The sequence below is a fragment of the Arvicanthis niloticus genome, chromosome 8 (assembly GCF_011762505.2).
Source record: "Arvicanthis niloticus isolate mArvNil1 chromosome 8, mArvNil1.pat.X, whole genome shotgun sequence".
Taxonomy (NCBI): domain Eukaryota; kingdom Metazoa; phylum Chordata; class Mammalia; order Rodentia; family Muridae; genus Arvicanthis; species Arvicanthis niloticus.
In genome coordinates, this window is record NC_047665.1 from 19,142,565 (window position 1) to 19,156,288 (window position 13,724).

The window sequence follows — 13,724 nt, forward strand, 5'->3', positions numbered from 1 at the left end:
TAGTTTGGAATAACTTATTCATGACGTCCATTACATTTCAACTAAAAAGCAAAACAAAACACTAGAAGAGTCATTTTGCTGTAACAGAGTATGTGCCCTTTAAGGAAAAGAGTCTCTGAGACTCTCTACAAAATAAAATGGTCACAGTAGTCTAGGTCATTTGCACACAGACTATGCCTCCTTCTATGCCTGTGTACCAACGCTAAATTATGTCTCCTAAATTATGGAAGATTGAAGCTACAGAGGAGAAGGAAGAGGAAGGAAGAGAAGGAAGAGGAGGAAGAGGAGGAAGAGGAGGAAGAGGAGGAAGAGGAGGAGGAAGCAGGGTGAGGCTTCACCCCCTCAAAGCCCATCAGCAGGGATGTACTTTCTCCATCAAGACCACACCGCGCAAAGGTTCTTTAACTTCCCCAAAGAGCACCATCAATAGGGATCAAGTGTTCAGATACAGGAGCCTCTGGAAGACATTTCTCATTCAAACCACCACAGCGCTCACCTGCTTAGGAAACCCAGGGCCCAGTCTTAGCCAAAAGGTCCGTGATCAACAAAAATGGCACGGCTCGTTTCTGTGTGTGTGTGAGCCAGAGCATCTCCCATTCAGCACACTCAACACACAGCTTTCGAGTGGCAGCTCACACACAGCCCCTCATGCCTGAAGCATTAAATGCTTAAATAACTCGGCAGCGAAGGAGTGAGTTTGCCTCTTGGCCTCCGTCCAAGCCGTTGATTTGTGCACAAATTTGGAGACGGCTTTTCTGGAAGGCATCGCTTCTGTCCACAGGGGAGCAGTTTCTGACTCTGCCATGCTCTCTGCTCGGAGTCAAATGCATTACACACCCAGTGCGGGGCTTGCACTAAATGTTTCTCCTTGTTGTCAATATTCAGACAGGCATGTTTATGCTCTGGAGAAACTTCTCCAGGGAAGGACCCTCTTTCATCCCCAGGCTACCCCTCTTCCTTCAACAGCCTTCATTTCCCAGTTAGGCCAATTCTGCAACACATAGACAAAAAGATGACTCTGACTGGAGCCAGCAGGTGGGCTGTAGGTTTCTTGAGTAACAGGACTTCCCAGGTTTTCATAGCATCAATCATGGTATATACTTGATGATTAGATGTTGCAGTCTCTGACTCACTTGACTGAGAACTTCTGAAGAGCAAGAATTTACGCCTCCTCGATCATTTCCTGTGATGGACACCAAGAAAGTGTCCATTTCCACAAACAACACTCAGCACAAGGTGGGGTGATCGGGTTATGTTTGAGCCCATGTCCTCAAAAGACCCTTGTGTCAGAGGCTTGCACATCAGTCTGTGCTGCTGTGTGGAGGTGGAGGAACCTGTGGGGAGTGGAGAGGGAGGGAGGCCGCTGGGATTCTTAAAGGAGATCTGGGACCTCAGACACTGTCCCCGATGCTTCCTGGCTGCCAGGAGGTGAGCAGCTTCCTCCAACATGAGTTCCTACTGTGATGTACTGTGCTGTCACAAGCTCCAAAGCAATGGAACAACTGACCATTGCTGAAACTTTGGGCTGTGGGCTAAAGTAAACCTTTCATCTTTATAAGTTGATTGCTTGGGTATTTTGTCACAGTAGCAGAAGACCATCTAATACAGCAGTTAACTGACCTATAGCACATTGATCTAGCCCTGACTTAGGGGTGAGCTGCAGCACTGTAAGAGATTGTGGTATGATGAACAATGGCTTCCTAGGGGCAATGTCTACATCATGACTCCCCAAATTTCTGAACATGTAACCTCATGCAGGAAAGGAAACATGGCAGAGGGAATCAATTTAAAGATTTCACAATATAAGATCTGGGTTATCTGTGTGGATCCTAAATCCAACAACAGATGTCCCTGACCATACAGATGAACATATAGAGAAAAGACCATGACAGAGCAATGGATCTCAACCTCCCTAACACTGTGACCCTTGAATACAGTTCCTCATGTTGTGGTGACCCCAACTATAAAATTATTATTTTTTTTTGCTACCTCTGTAGCAAAAAAAAACCCTGTAATTTTGCTACTGTTATGAATCACATAATATAAATATCTGTGTTTTCTGATGGTCTTAGGTGGTCTTCAACCCCCAAAGGGGTCTCCACCCACATGTTGAGAACCACTGGATTAGTATGATGCAGGCACAAGCCAAGGAATGCCAGGAGCCACCTGATACCAGGTAAGACAAGGAAGGACTCTCCTCTAGAGCCTCCAGAGAAAATGTGGCCCTGCCCACAGCTAGACTTCAGACTTGAGGATATTGGAACTTGAAGAATCCAAATTTCTACTGTTTTGAATCCCCAAGTTTATATTAATGAGTTCCAGCAGCCGTAGAAGATGTATATAGAACATAACTTGCCTTCAAGAACTCCATGAAAGCCCAGCATGCTGGCTCGCATCTCCAATCCCAGCACTCTAGACTCAGAAATAGGTGGATCTCCATGAGTTCAAGGCTAGCTTGGTCTACATAGTGAGTTCTGGGCCAGCCAGGGCTGTGTAGTGAGACTTTATCTTAGTCAACCAACCAACCAAATCCATGAAAACCAACCACAGAATTTGCTTCCTGACATCTGAGAGCCTAGCTGAAGGAGGAACTCTGTTGGCAGAGCCCAGTCAGGGACATGGAGTGTATGTACTCTTGAGAAGGGACAGCTCTTGTGCTACAGTGTTGGGAGCAGTGAGCACTTACAGTTCTTCACAGTTGTGTGATTTAGACCTGAAGCACATGCTATAGTATGCATGTGAATAGACTAGTGATACCCCAGAGCTTTGCACTTGGGGAGAGAGGAGCACTTCAAAGAAGGAAGTGGACACACAGAAGACTGTCCTTTCACAAGATAGGCCTTTGGGAAGTCATCTTTTGTCATTTCCAAGGGTTAAAAGAAAAAGGCTTTCTCCTTCCAAGCCAGGAATAGTCAGCAAGTAGATTGGCCCAGCTGCTTCTGGAATGTTCTGTGCTGCTGCCCCAGCCTGGAATCCCATTGTCTCGTGGGAACTCAGCCCATGCATGGATGGCAGGTCATCACAGCGAGAGCTGCAGGGATGCATGCTAGGAAGATGGGATACAGCAGCCTGGCAAAGCAACTGCATTACATCCAAATGTTCGATCGGGGTGAAGAAGAGAGACCAGCACTCTAATATCAGGCTCAGTAACCTGCCTATGCTAAGGTGCTTATACCAGAAGGGCATTGGCTCTAGTCACAGTAGGACACATGTGACTCCAAGCCAGAGTCTACCAAGTTAGTCATACACTGAGTCACTCAGAAGCAGTATTTGCTGTTACCCAGCCTATCTTCCTGCTATCATGGCAGAATTTCTCTGTCTTGTTTCTTTTAAGAGAAGGCTGGTACTCATGCCACCCAAAAGATGTAAATGTCATAATTTTTGTCTGTCCTTACCACACACACACACACACACACACACACACTACAATGAAGGTTGGAGGCTGCTTGCCTCTCTTGTCTTTCACTTAGAAAGAAAGAAAGAAAGAAAGAAAGAAAGAAAGAAAGAAAGAAAGAAGGAAAGAAAGAAAGAAAGAAAGAAAGGAAGGAAGAAAGGAAGAAAGAAAGAAAGAAAGAAAGAGGATGTTGGTAACCAGGCTCAAAGAAAGAAGGTAGACTTGCTGCTGAGCAGAATGTGATGAGCCCTCCACAGGGTCAAGCCAGCCTGAGAGAAGGTGACAGAAAGCCATCCTCATCTAGTCACCAGCACCGATTAGCCACCCCTGCAGCCAAAGACCTGCTTTACTAAGAAGCGGGAAAGAAAGGGGGAGCGCTTTTGGTCTCACCTACTTAAATTTCATACTTGAAGAGGGTGGATGGAGCTAAGTGAATTTAATTTAATCAGAACCCTGACAGCTGGCTGAATGAGACGGAAGGTATTTATGTAGCTTAAAATCCTTGTATAGCTCTCATCCGTCTATCCTTTTTTTTTTTTTTCTTTTTCTAAGACAGTCTCAGTATATAGTCTATGCAAGGCTAGAACTTATGATCCTCCTGCCTCTTCCTAAGTGCTGTGATTGCAGGTGTGTATTACTAGGCCTAGTGACTCCCTCTTTCCCTTTTCCCCTCCTCCCCCCCATGTGTATACATATTCAGGCATGCAAATGCATGCATGTGCATGTGGAGGTCAGAGGTCAACAACACTGGGTGTCTTGCTCAGTCTCTCTCTCCCTTATGTTTATGAACCAGGACTCAGAGAGTCAGTTAGGCTGGCTGGCCAATGAGTCCCAGGGATCTTCCCATCTCTACTTCTCCAAGGCATCTCTTCTTACAGGGGTGCATGGGTATATCTAGCTTGTTGGATTCTGGACAGTTGAATTCAGTACCCATCCTTGTGTGGCCGTTACACACAGCCATCTCTCCAACCCCACCATTCATGTCTTCAACACACATTTATTGAATGCCCACCTTGTACCATGGTATAATTATGCCTACAATTAAGCAGGCCTTTTCTTATACCACATACTTGTATCATATTATGTTGTACAATATATTATTGTATTTTGGTAACAGGTTGTTTGGGTTTGAATGTTAAAATGCCCCTCATAGTCTCCTGTGTTTGAACATTTGGTCCCTAGCTGTTGGCTCTGTTTTGCAAGGTTGTGGAACTTTCAGGAGTTGGTGTCTCCTCAGAGGAAGTGGGTCATTAAGCACAGGCCTTGGAGTTTACAATCTGGTCTGTCTGTTCTCTGCTTTCTGTTCTGTCAAGCTGTGAGGTGAAGGGTCCCACCTGCACATACCTGCCAGATGGGGCCACCTGCCACCATGCCTTCATCGTGGACTGTATTCCTTCTAAAACTGTTGGCCCAATTAAACCCTTCTTCTCTTAAGTTGCTTCTTGTTGGGTATTTGGTCACAATAAGGAGAAAAGTGATGAATACAGAAGGATGTCAGCATTCACTGTTCATTCATTCACTCACTCATCCATCCATCCATCCATCCATCCATCCATCCATCCATCCATCCATCCACTGCCCCTTTAATGGCTGTATTATGCTGGGCTATAATCATTCAGGGCTTTCTTAGGATTATACTCGCTGTGTGTTTTCATCCTAGTTTGCCTTTGGTTGCTATGATAAAGACCATGACCAAAAGCAACTTGAGGAGGAAAGGGTTTATTCAGTTTATATGTCCTGATCACAGCCCATCATCAAGGCAGGCCAAGGTAGGAACTCAAGCAAAGCAGGAACCTGGAGGCAGGAACTGAAGCAGAGACTGTGGAGGAACGCTGCTGCCGCCTTCCTTTCCATGGCTTACTCAGTCTGCTTTCTTATACCACACAGACCTACCTGCCCAAGAACAGCACTGACCATAGTGGGCTGGGACCCCCTACACCAATTACCAATCAAGAAAATGTCTCAGAGACTTGCCTATAGGCCAGTCTGATGGAGGCCTCTTCTGTGATGGACTCTTGCTTGTGTCACATTGACAAAAAATAACCAGCACATGTGTCCCACCACATACTATGCTGTTATTTTATGTCCTAGTTTGTTTGCTGTTGGTTTAGGAGGGAGAATGGCAGAATCATTTTGCATCAGCTTTGGGTGCTGGGGAGTTGGGGAGTTGCCTTATTGAGGGAAGCTTACCACAGGCTAAATGTCGTCCACCCAATAACCAGAAAGCAAGCGCAGCCTTAGGATGACCAGAGACCTTGAAAGTGAGCTAACAAAGGACTTATTAATGAAGTGGCACCTGTGACATGGTTCAGCTGAGGTGTGGCACAGCAAGGAGTGTGGTTCATGTCTCACACCCCACAAGCATGGTTCCCAAAGTCTCATGTGCATCTCTCTGCAACAGGACACATCTGGCTCTGGGATGAGGCTGCGGCAGAGGACATTCTGGTACCCTACTTTCCACTGCCACTCTTCCTGCTGAAGGAGGAGGCGTGGCTCTTCTCTGTGATCTGCATGCAAATAAAGATAAAGGTCAACCTGTTCTTCCTCCCTGACTACCTGTTCCCTATCTTTCTTTGGATACTTTAGCTTGGTTTTGAAGATGGTGTCTTGCTATATAGCCTAGGCTAGCCTTGAATTCACTACTTAGCCCAGGTTAGCTCCAATCCCATAAGCCTTTACTTCAGCCTCCCTAGTTCTGAGTTTTTCTTTCTTTCTCATTGTTAGGTTTATCTTGCCAAGAATAGGAATGGTTTCTCTTTTCTTTGCAAAGCCTGGCTTGGAGCCTGGTACTTGAGAACCACTTACCACATCATAGCTGAATGCAAATCCCTAAATGAGAGCTTCATGCCTTATGTAGGCTGGCCACATTCTGGATCTCCACTGATCTCAGGTGATAGGAGATGGGTGGCGCTGAGAGAACTGTAGTAGGCACAAAGTCTGGATGGGTGTGTGTGTGTGTGTGTGTGTATGTCCATGTTGGGCCTGTCAAGGAGGGACCTTAGGTCTACCACAAACCTGAGTCAGTTGAGTTATCTGTGACAGAAGATGGCCACCCCACCATCCTTCTGCTTTGAGATACTGTCTTCCACCCAGGTTCTCAACACTGGAAAGCTCCTGTGGGACCTTGGGAGACCTGCCCCTCTCTGGGTCCTGAGCAGGGTATGGGTCAGAATAGTGGAAGGCAGCATCATCAAGTGATTGGCCTCTCTAAGATGCTCTCTGCACTGCTCTTCTCTGAGAGCAGATTCTGATACACAGAGGAGGCACACACAGTCAGCCTCACTCCCGAAGCTTGTTTACCAAGGAGTTCCCAGAGGAGAGAACATTGGGAGGATTGGACTCAGACTTTCTTCTTTTTTCCCTTTTTCTTTCCAATTCTTTCATTTTCTTTCCCTTTTGAGACAGAGTCTCATATACCCCAGGCTGGCCTTGAACTGCTTTGTAGTCAAGGATGGCCCTGAACTCTTACTCCTCCTGTCTCCACCTCCTGAGTGTTAGATTTACAGGAATGTGCCACCATACCCAGATTGGTCCATCATTTCCACTGTCAAGGAATAGCCATTTTCCATCCCTTTCATTGCTTGGGACTATCTGGAGTTGAAATAAGAGAAGCCAGAGACCACCCTGTCTCTTTCCTAGTTCAAGCACCTAGTTCGTTGATCAGTGACTGACCTTTAAAGATTTCACTTCTCTGGGATTTTATTTAGTCATCTTAATCTAGCACCATAGATCATGATATATTCTAATTTCACTGTTACTCGGCATATATGCAGAGAAAGTACAATTTTACATGGAAGTATAAAGAGTTTTACTTTTCAACCCCCCAGGCCCATGAGCATTTGCAGATGACATGTTATTTGTAGTCATCCTCTTAGCAGTATGCCCATTGAGGGGTTTCCTTCTGAAGGGACAGGAGTAATGGTGATATGCTATAGCTAAAGTGGAGATATTTATCACAGAGCTATGTGGCTGCTCCCAGAGCTCGCCTTTCCCCCAGATGCAGGAGCCAGGAGCCCCGATTTCTGACTTCAGAGATGCCTATACTTTTATTATGAAAGCAAACGCAGCTGAATGAAAACGAAATGCTTGCTTCTAACATTGGAATTAGGTGTGAATTGAGTTAATTCATTCTACAGTGCAAATAACTGATACCAGACCCTAACCCAAAGCAGAGAGTGTGGCAGGAGCCAGAGAAGCAGCCCTGTGGGGAAGAAGGGATAAAGCCACAGAAGAGGAGAGAATGTCACTTCCAGGGAATAAATCCCTCCCTTACTTTCCCTCTCCGAAGGCCAACCACATGAGGTCTCAGTGCAGAGACTGTCACAGACTCCTTTGTAACTCAGGGTACTTTTCAAGACCAGAACACTATTGCAAAGGTCAGACAAAACTGCCAAGGCCATGTCTAGAGTCTGTAACAGCGGTCTCAACCTGGGGTGGGCACAACCTTCAAATATATTTACATTATAATTCATTACAGTAGCAAAATTACAGCTAAGAAGTAGCAACAAAAATAATTTTATGGCTGGGGGGAGGGGGTCACCACAACATGAGGAACTGTATTAAAGGGTTGCAGCATTAGGGAGGTTGAGAACGGCTGCTCTAGAGGGATATTTTTTTAAATGCAAAAAAATTTTAACCTCACTCACTGGAGTGGGGGAGGGGGCTATAAAACATAGTTTACTATAGAGCGTGAACATGTATACAGCTTAGCATAAACCATGCAAAGAGAAAAACAACAACAACAAAAAGAAACCTTCAATTCTAAAAACTCATCTTCAGTTCCAGATACTTAACAGCATAAAGCTTCCCACTCCCCAATTTAAAGAATGATTTCAAGATGGCATCCATGGCGATCTACCCGGGGTTGCTTGCAAAACTAGCAGCTGTGTTCATTCTGAGCCGTGTGTTTACATGAGGCAGGGGGCTTGGGAGACTTGCCCCTCCCCACATCATCTTAAGCCTCATCTTAAGCCTTAGGATACCGCTTACCTGAAGAGTCGGCTTGCTACATCCAGCTCAGAAGTGGGTTTGGAATCGGTTGCACCCTGCTTAACAACGATCTGAGCAGCTGTGTGCATGCACGTGGTGTAGCTGTAGTGCACGCGTGAGCACGTGTTTGAACCTGCACACTAACTGGGAACGGCGTGGGCTGTGTGAAGCCGCTCTTGTTTCCATCTCTGACTTGCAAATGAGGCCTGTTTTCATAAACTCAGTCAGGCCGTGGGAATAAGAGCCAGAAGATCCGAGGGAGTTTTTCCCATAATGCCTGCTGGGCCCTGGAAGAAACAAACCCGGTGGTGCCTAGAGCGGGGAAGCCCATCTCCAGGTGTGGCCGATAAGGATAATAAATACCGTTTGCTGGTGCGGGTTCCTAGGGCCGAGCCGGCCACAGGAGTCGAGGTCCCCAGGACGTGAGGACCCCTTACAAAGCAGGCATTTATGAACTGGTTTGCTCTCCACTAATTAATTCCCCAGCCATTCACCAACAGTAACAATCCCTTCAATTAGAGGCCGGGGCCCTGGAAAGCCCTGGTGTTTATTGGAACTGACATCTGCATGGCCAAGTGTGACTGTGCTAATACGGAAATGCACAAAGGGACCCGGAGTCCTCCCCCACCCCTGTAACTTTTAAGCAAGGATTTGGCTCTTTACGGAGTTTTTAATTTGTGGCTTTGCACTTTGGTGGTTAGCTTGTCAGCACTTTGCATCTGCTTCTCCTCTGCGGGCTCTGATGTGCCCTGTTCTGGGTTCTGTCATGAGCTCATGAAAGGGACCTCAGACACCCTAGGGACAGCTCCTCTGGAACTAGAGTTATAGTCACCTGTGAGCTGCCAAGTAGGTGCTGGTAACCAAACGAGTGTCCCCTGCAAGAGCAGAAAGTGCTTGACAGCTGAGCCATCTCTTCAGCCCTGGGTGGTGTTGGCTTGTTTTTGTTTCCTGGCATTTTTAGAAGGTTGACTCTCACAATTACCCTATTCTGGGTAGATATCAGGCTAGATGGTACCAAAATGATTAAGAGAGTCCACCCCTGACCACTGGGAAAGAGGATTAAACATGAGCGAATTCACAGATCTCTACGAGGCAGGATTAAGACAGGCTGGTGCTAAGAGGGAGCCAGGGATAAGAGGGCAGGGATCCAGGGGAGATGCAGGCAGCTGGCTGGCCAGCTTTGTGGAAGCCCTGGCTCCCACAGACATTCACTAGGGGTCCAGAAAGCCAGTCTGGGCACAGAAAAGGACCAGGTCATCTGAGGGCATGCACTCTGGGATGAAGGAGGCGCTCACTGTGAGGCAGATCGTAGGTTTGTGCTATGGAAGAGGATAGAGCTGATCATTTAAGGCTTGGCTGACCAGAGCTTTAAGTCTGCAATAATTTAGGCAGATGGAGACCAGTGGGATGCGGAAGTTAGTTACTTCTAGAAGAATCAGGGTTAAGATGGTGAGGTAAGCAAGGGGAACTACCACACACAACTTAAGACTCTGCCCTGCCTTGCTCTCGTAGGACACTACTGTGGTTTGGATATGATTCGAGGATGCTTCCCACAGTTTTGTGTGCTGACAGCTTGACCCTCAGTATGATAGGGCCAAAGTGGTGGACCATTCAGAGATGGGGCCTAGTGGGGGCTAACCAGGTCCCTAGGACACTACCGGAGGAAGAGATTAATGTAGTTCTTTTAGGGCCTCAGTTGCTTCCCCCAGGAGTGGGCGGTTGTAGAAGCAGCATGCCTCACAGGAACGCTCTTGCCTGTTGTTTGCCATGGTCTGCCTCACACACGTCCCCATCGCTACACTACACCACCTTCACGCTGGAGTACAGACAGCCGCCATCACCCCTTTCAGCCCCCAAAGCTCTTTAGTTGTGGGTTCCTTGCCCCCGGTGTTTCGTTACAGTATCATCAAACAGACTCAAGCAGGCTCTGAGAGTGTGGTCCCCTTTCTGCAGTCCCATCTCAGGCTGGGAAGGAGGTAAGCAGGCAACGGCAGCTTTGTGGTGAGGGCCAAATGTTCAAAGGATGGTGAGAGCTTTGTGGAGGACAGATCAGAAAAGGGAGGGCCCAGACGATAGCTTAGCTGGGAAAGTATTTGTCTCGTAAGCATGAAGATCTGAATCTAGTCCCCAGCACCCATGTTAAAATTAGTGGGGTGTGAGGGCATGCACCTGTAATCCAGCACTGGGGAGACAGACAGGGAGACTCCCTAGGCTCACTGGCCATTGGCCTTACCTACTTAGTGAGTTATAGACCAATAAGAGACTGTGTCTCAAAACAAAAATGAAACAAATAACAAAACAAAAACCCAATGTTGACAGTTCCCAAGAGGATCTTCTCTTTATATGAGTATGCACTTATGTACCTCCCCCCCACACTCACATACACACACACACTCACACACATACACTCATATACACACTTACACACATATACACTCACATACACACATACATAAACACACACTCACATACATACACACATATCCATATACATACTCACATACAGACATACATATGCACATATACATACACACACCACACACTCACACACACACTCACATACACACACACTCACATACACACTCACATGCACACACTCACATACACACTCATATACATACACACACATATACACACATACACACACATACATACACACACTCACATACATACTCACACGTACATATACACACATACTCACATACATACACACACTCACACACTCTAATACACATACATACACTCATATACACACTCACACACATATATGCACACATGCATACACACACCACACACTCACACACACCCACATACACTCATATACACTCACACATACATACACTCACACACATATACACACATATACACTCACACACATATATTCACACACATACACTCACATACACACACATATACACTCACACACATACATACACACATCCATATACACACATCCATACACATACTCACATACACACACACATACATACACACACTCACATTCATACACACACTCATACATACACTCACATACACATATACGTACACACACACTCACATATAGAGACACACTCTCTCTCACACATACACTTAAAGAACACACATGGGAGAATGAGATGCAGCAAACAGGAGTTACATACCCACGAGGGCACTAAGGGACAGTACAGGTGACCCTTGCAGGGTCACCACTGACACAGCAGTAGAGACCAGGAGATGGTACTGGCTGTTCCCATAGTTGCCAGCCCTTGGAGGGTGCTAGCAGCCACAGGCAGGTATGGTTGGAAGGGCTTTAAAGGAAGTAAGCCACCCGATGCTTGTGATGAACATGGAGCCCTAGATGCAGACGTTTAGTTCGTCCCAGCTCTCCCAGCATAAGGACCTTGTCACACTAGACAGGTGACAAAGCCTGTGTGTATTTTAAGATCCTGTGTAACTCAGGATGCATGTTAATACCAGCTGACCTAGAGAAAGGACCTCAGGCTCTGGAGACCTCAACATACTCTTAGACAACTCAGCAGGAGCACCAGGCTGTGAGTCCCTCTGCCCACACATCCGTCTTTCTCTGAACATTTATGTCTCAGATCCTACTTGAAGCCCGAGAGCCCAACTTTTTGGGTTCAATTTCACTTCTTCCTATTGTATCTTGCGTTGCCCAACACCCCAGCCTGGCCCTCATTCCCTTCTCTCTCCCTCCGGCTCTCATGTCATTAACAAAACTCCCCAGACCCTTGCTAAGCCCGTAAAGCAGAACTGTCCCAGGAGACAAATGGTGGATTTTAATAAGCTTCCCCTTAAATGGCCTCAATCCCTTCCAGTTGATTAAGGGAAGAAAACAACCCCGGACTGCAGGACAGTTCCTGGACGGGAGGTAAGGGAGGGAGAAAAAAGAACGTCTCCCAGATCCTGGGCCTCAGGGACCAAATTAAGAAAGCAGGCAGCACTTATTCAAAATCAGATGAATGTCAGCGGAATGTTTGTCAAACAAACTTGTCATTATTTGTCACAATTTGAGGACGTATCCGTCAGTCGTCACACTGGAGCGTGTAACAGCTATTTATAGCTGCCAGCCGAGAGATTTAACTCATGCAGGGCCAAGACTCCACGGTGTAAACAGATTTATTTATAATGATTGCGCAGCTATAAATAGTTGGGTTTGGTGAGCATCGAAGAACAGCTCTGGAATGTTCTGCCAGTGCCAGCGGCAGGAGGGCTGAGAGCAAGGAGATGGATCCTGCTTTGTTTTGTTTCTCTTCTTCTTTGGAGACTCTTTCTGTATGTCCCTGGTCAGGGTACACACCCTTCTTCAATGTCCCCTTTGGAAGGGGAGCGGTGTTCCTCTGCATTCCCAGGAGACGGTAGAAGTTACTCACTTAATTAACATCTGCCCCAAGATCCTCCCTTGAAAGGGAGCCCAGTCCAGGGCTTCACCTCCTTTGTGCCTATTCACGGACAATGAACTAATTACAGTCTCTTTTCTCCCGCAGGGTTGGGGTGGGGGGGACGTTATCCTGTTATTCCAGTGAGCAGGCAACTCTCCAAAGGCTTGTTTATAGCTTCAGATTTAATTTGAACGGCAGTGTCCTCTCTTCCAAAATAAGAGGTTATCAGAAATGTACTAGTTTCTTATGTCAGCAGGCCCCTAGCTAAGGAGTAAAGAGCAAGGCAGGGCAGGATGCTGAGGAGAGAGACGGGAACATGTATGTGTAAACTGTACATGGTGAACACTTAGGTACATCAGTGTAAAATCCGATCATTATAGCATTTGAAATAGGGGCGATAGCCTTCCAATAGCCAGCCTGCACCCCTGCCCTCAAGAACACATTTTGAAATGTCTGGTTTCATTCCTCTTCCCAAGTCCGTCTGCCAAAGCCATACACTCTGCTTTTATACAGCCGGTCTCAATCTTATTTTGCATTTTTTTTTTTTAAAAGAAAAGGTGTGTCCATGAAAAAAGAATTTATTGGATCTTAATTTGCAAGATTAGTTCTGGTTCATTTTATTGCTGTAATTTAATACTCGTAATGATTTTCTGACACATATGTTTTAGCAGCGAGATCTACCTCCTATTCATTTTTCATTTCGATACAGCTAAAGTAGATTAGGCTGGATGGCACGCTTCAGGGAGTGTGGCACCCCGCTAGAAGCTGGCATCAAACGGCTGCTGCTGCTCCAAGCTGGCAGAAGAGCTCAGCTGGGCACAGGGGATGGGTCGGCAGAAGCAAGAAGCCCAACGTCAAGAGCCATTGCTTTGTTTATATTTCCCGTCTCATTTCTGTCTCAGCTATATCATCAGCAGCAGCAGCAGCTATATCATCATCATCATCATTATCGTCACTACTGT

The 13,724-nt window shown here is 46.4% G+C and overlaps 2 long non-coding RNA genes across 9 annotated transcripts in view; one reads left to right on the forward strand and one right to left on the reverse strand.

The window, feature by feature from the left end:
• LOC143443290 (uncharacterized) overlaps positions 1-8,908 on the reverse strand; it is a 51,459-nt gene extending 42,551 nt beyond the window's left edge. Inside the window, exon 1 of one of the 2 annotated variants that reach the window (XR_013112134.1) lies at positions 8,384-8,908. This is a non-coding gene — a long non-coding RNA (uncharacterized LOC143443290). The remainder of the gene's footprint in view (positions 1-8,383) is intronic. The other variant, XR_013112133.1, reaches the window with a different exon arrangement.
• LOC143443289 (uncharacterized) overlaps positions 1-13,724 on the forward strand; it is a 126,102-nt gene that overhangs the window by 70,874 nt on the left and 41,504 nt on the right. Inside the window, exon 6 of one of the 7 annotated variants that reach the window (XR_013112125.1) lies at positions 2,073-2,238. The exons of the other annotated variants lie outside the window; for them this stretch is intronic. This is a non-coding gene — a long non-coding RNA (uncharacterized LOC143443289). Of the gene's footprint in view, positions 1-2,072; positions 2,239-13,724 lie in introns of those variants that run through there. 7 annotated transcript variants of the gene reach the window in all.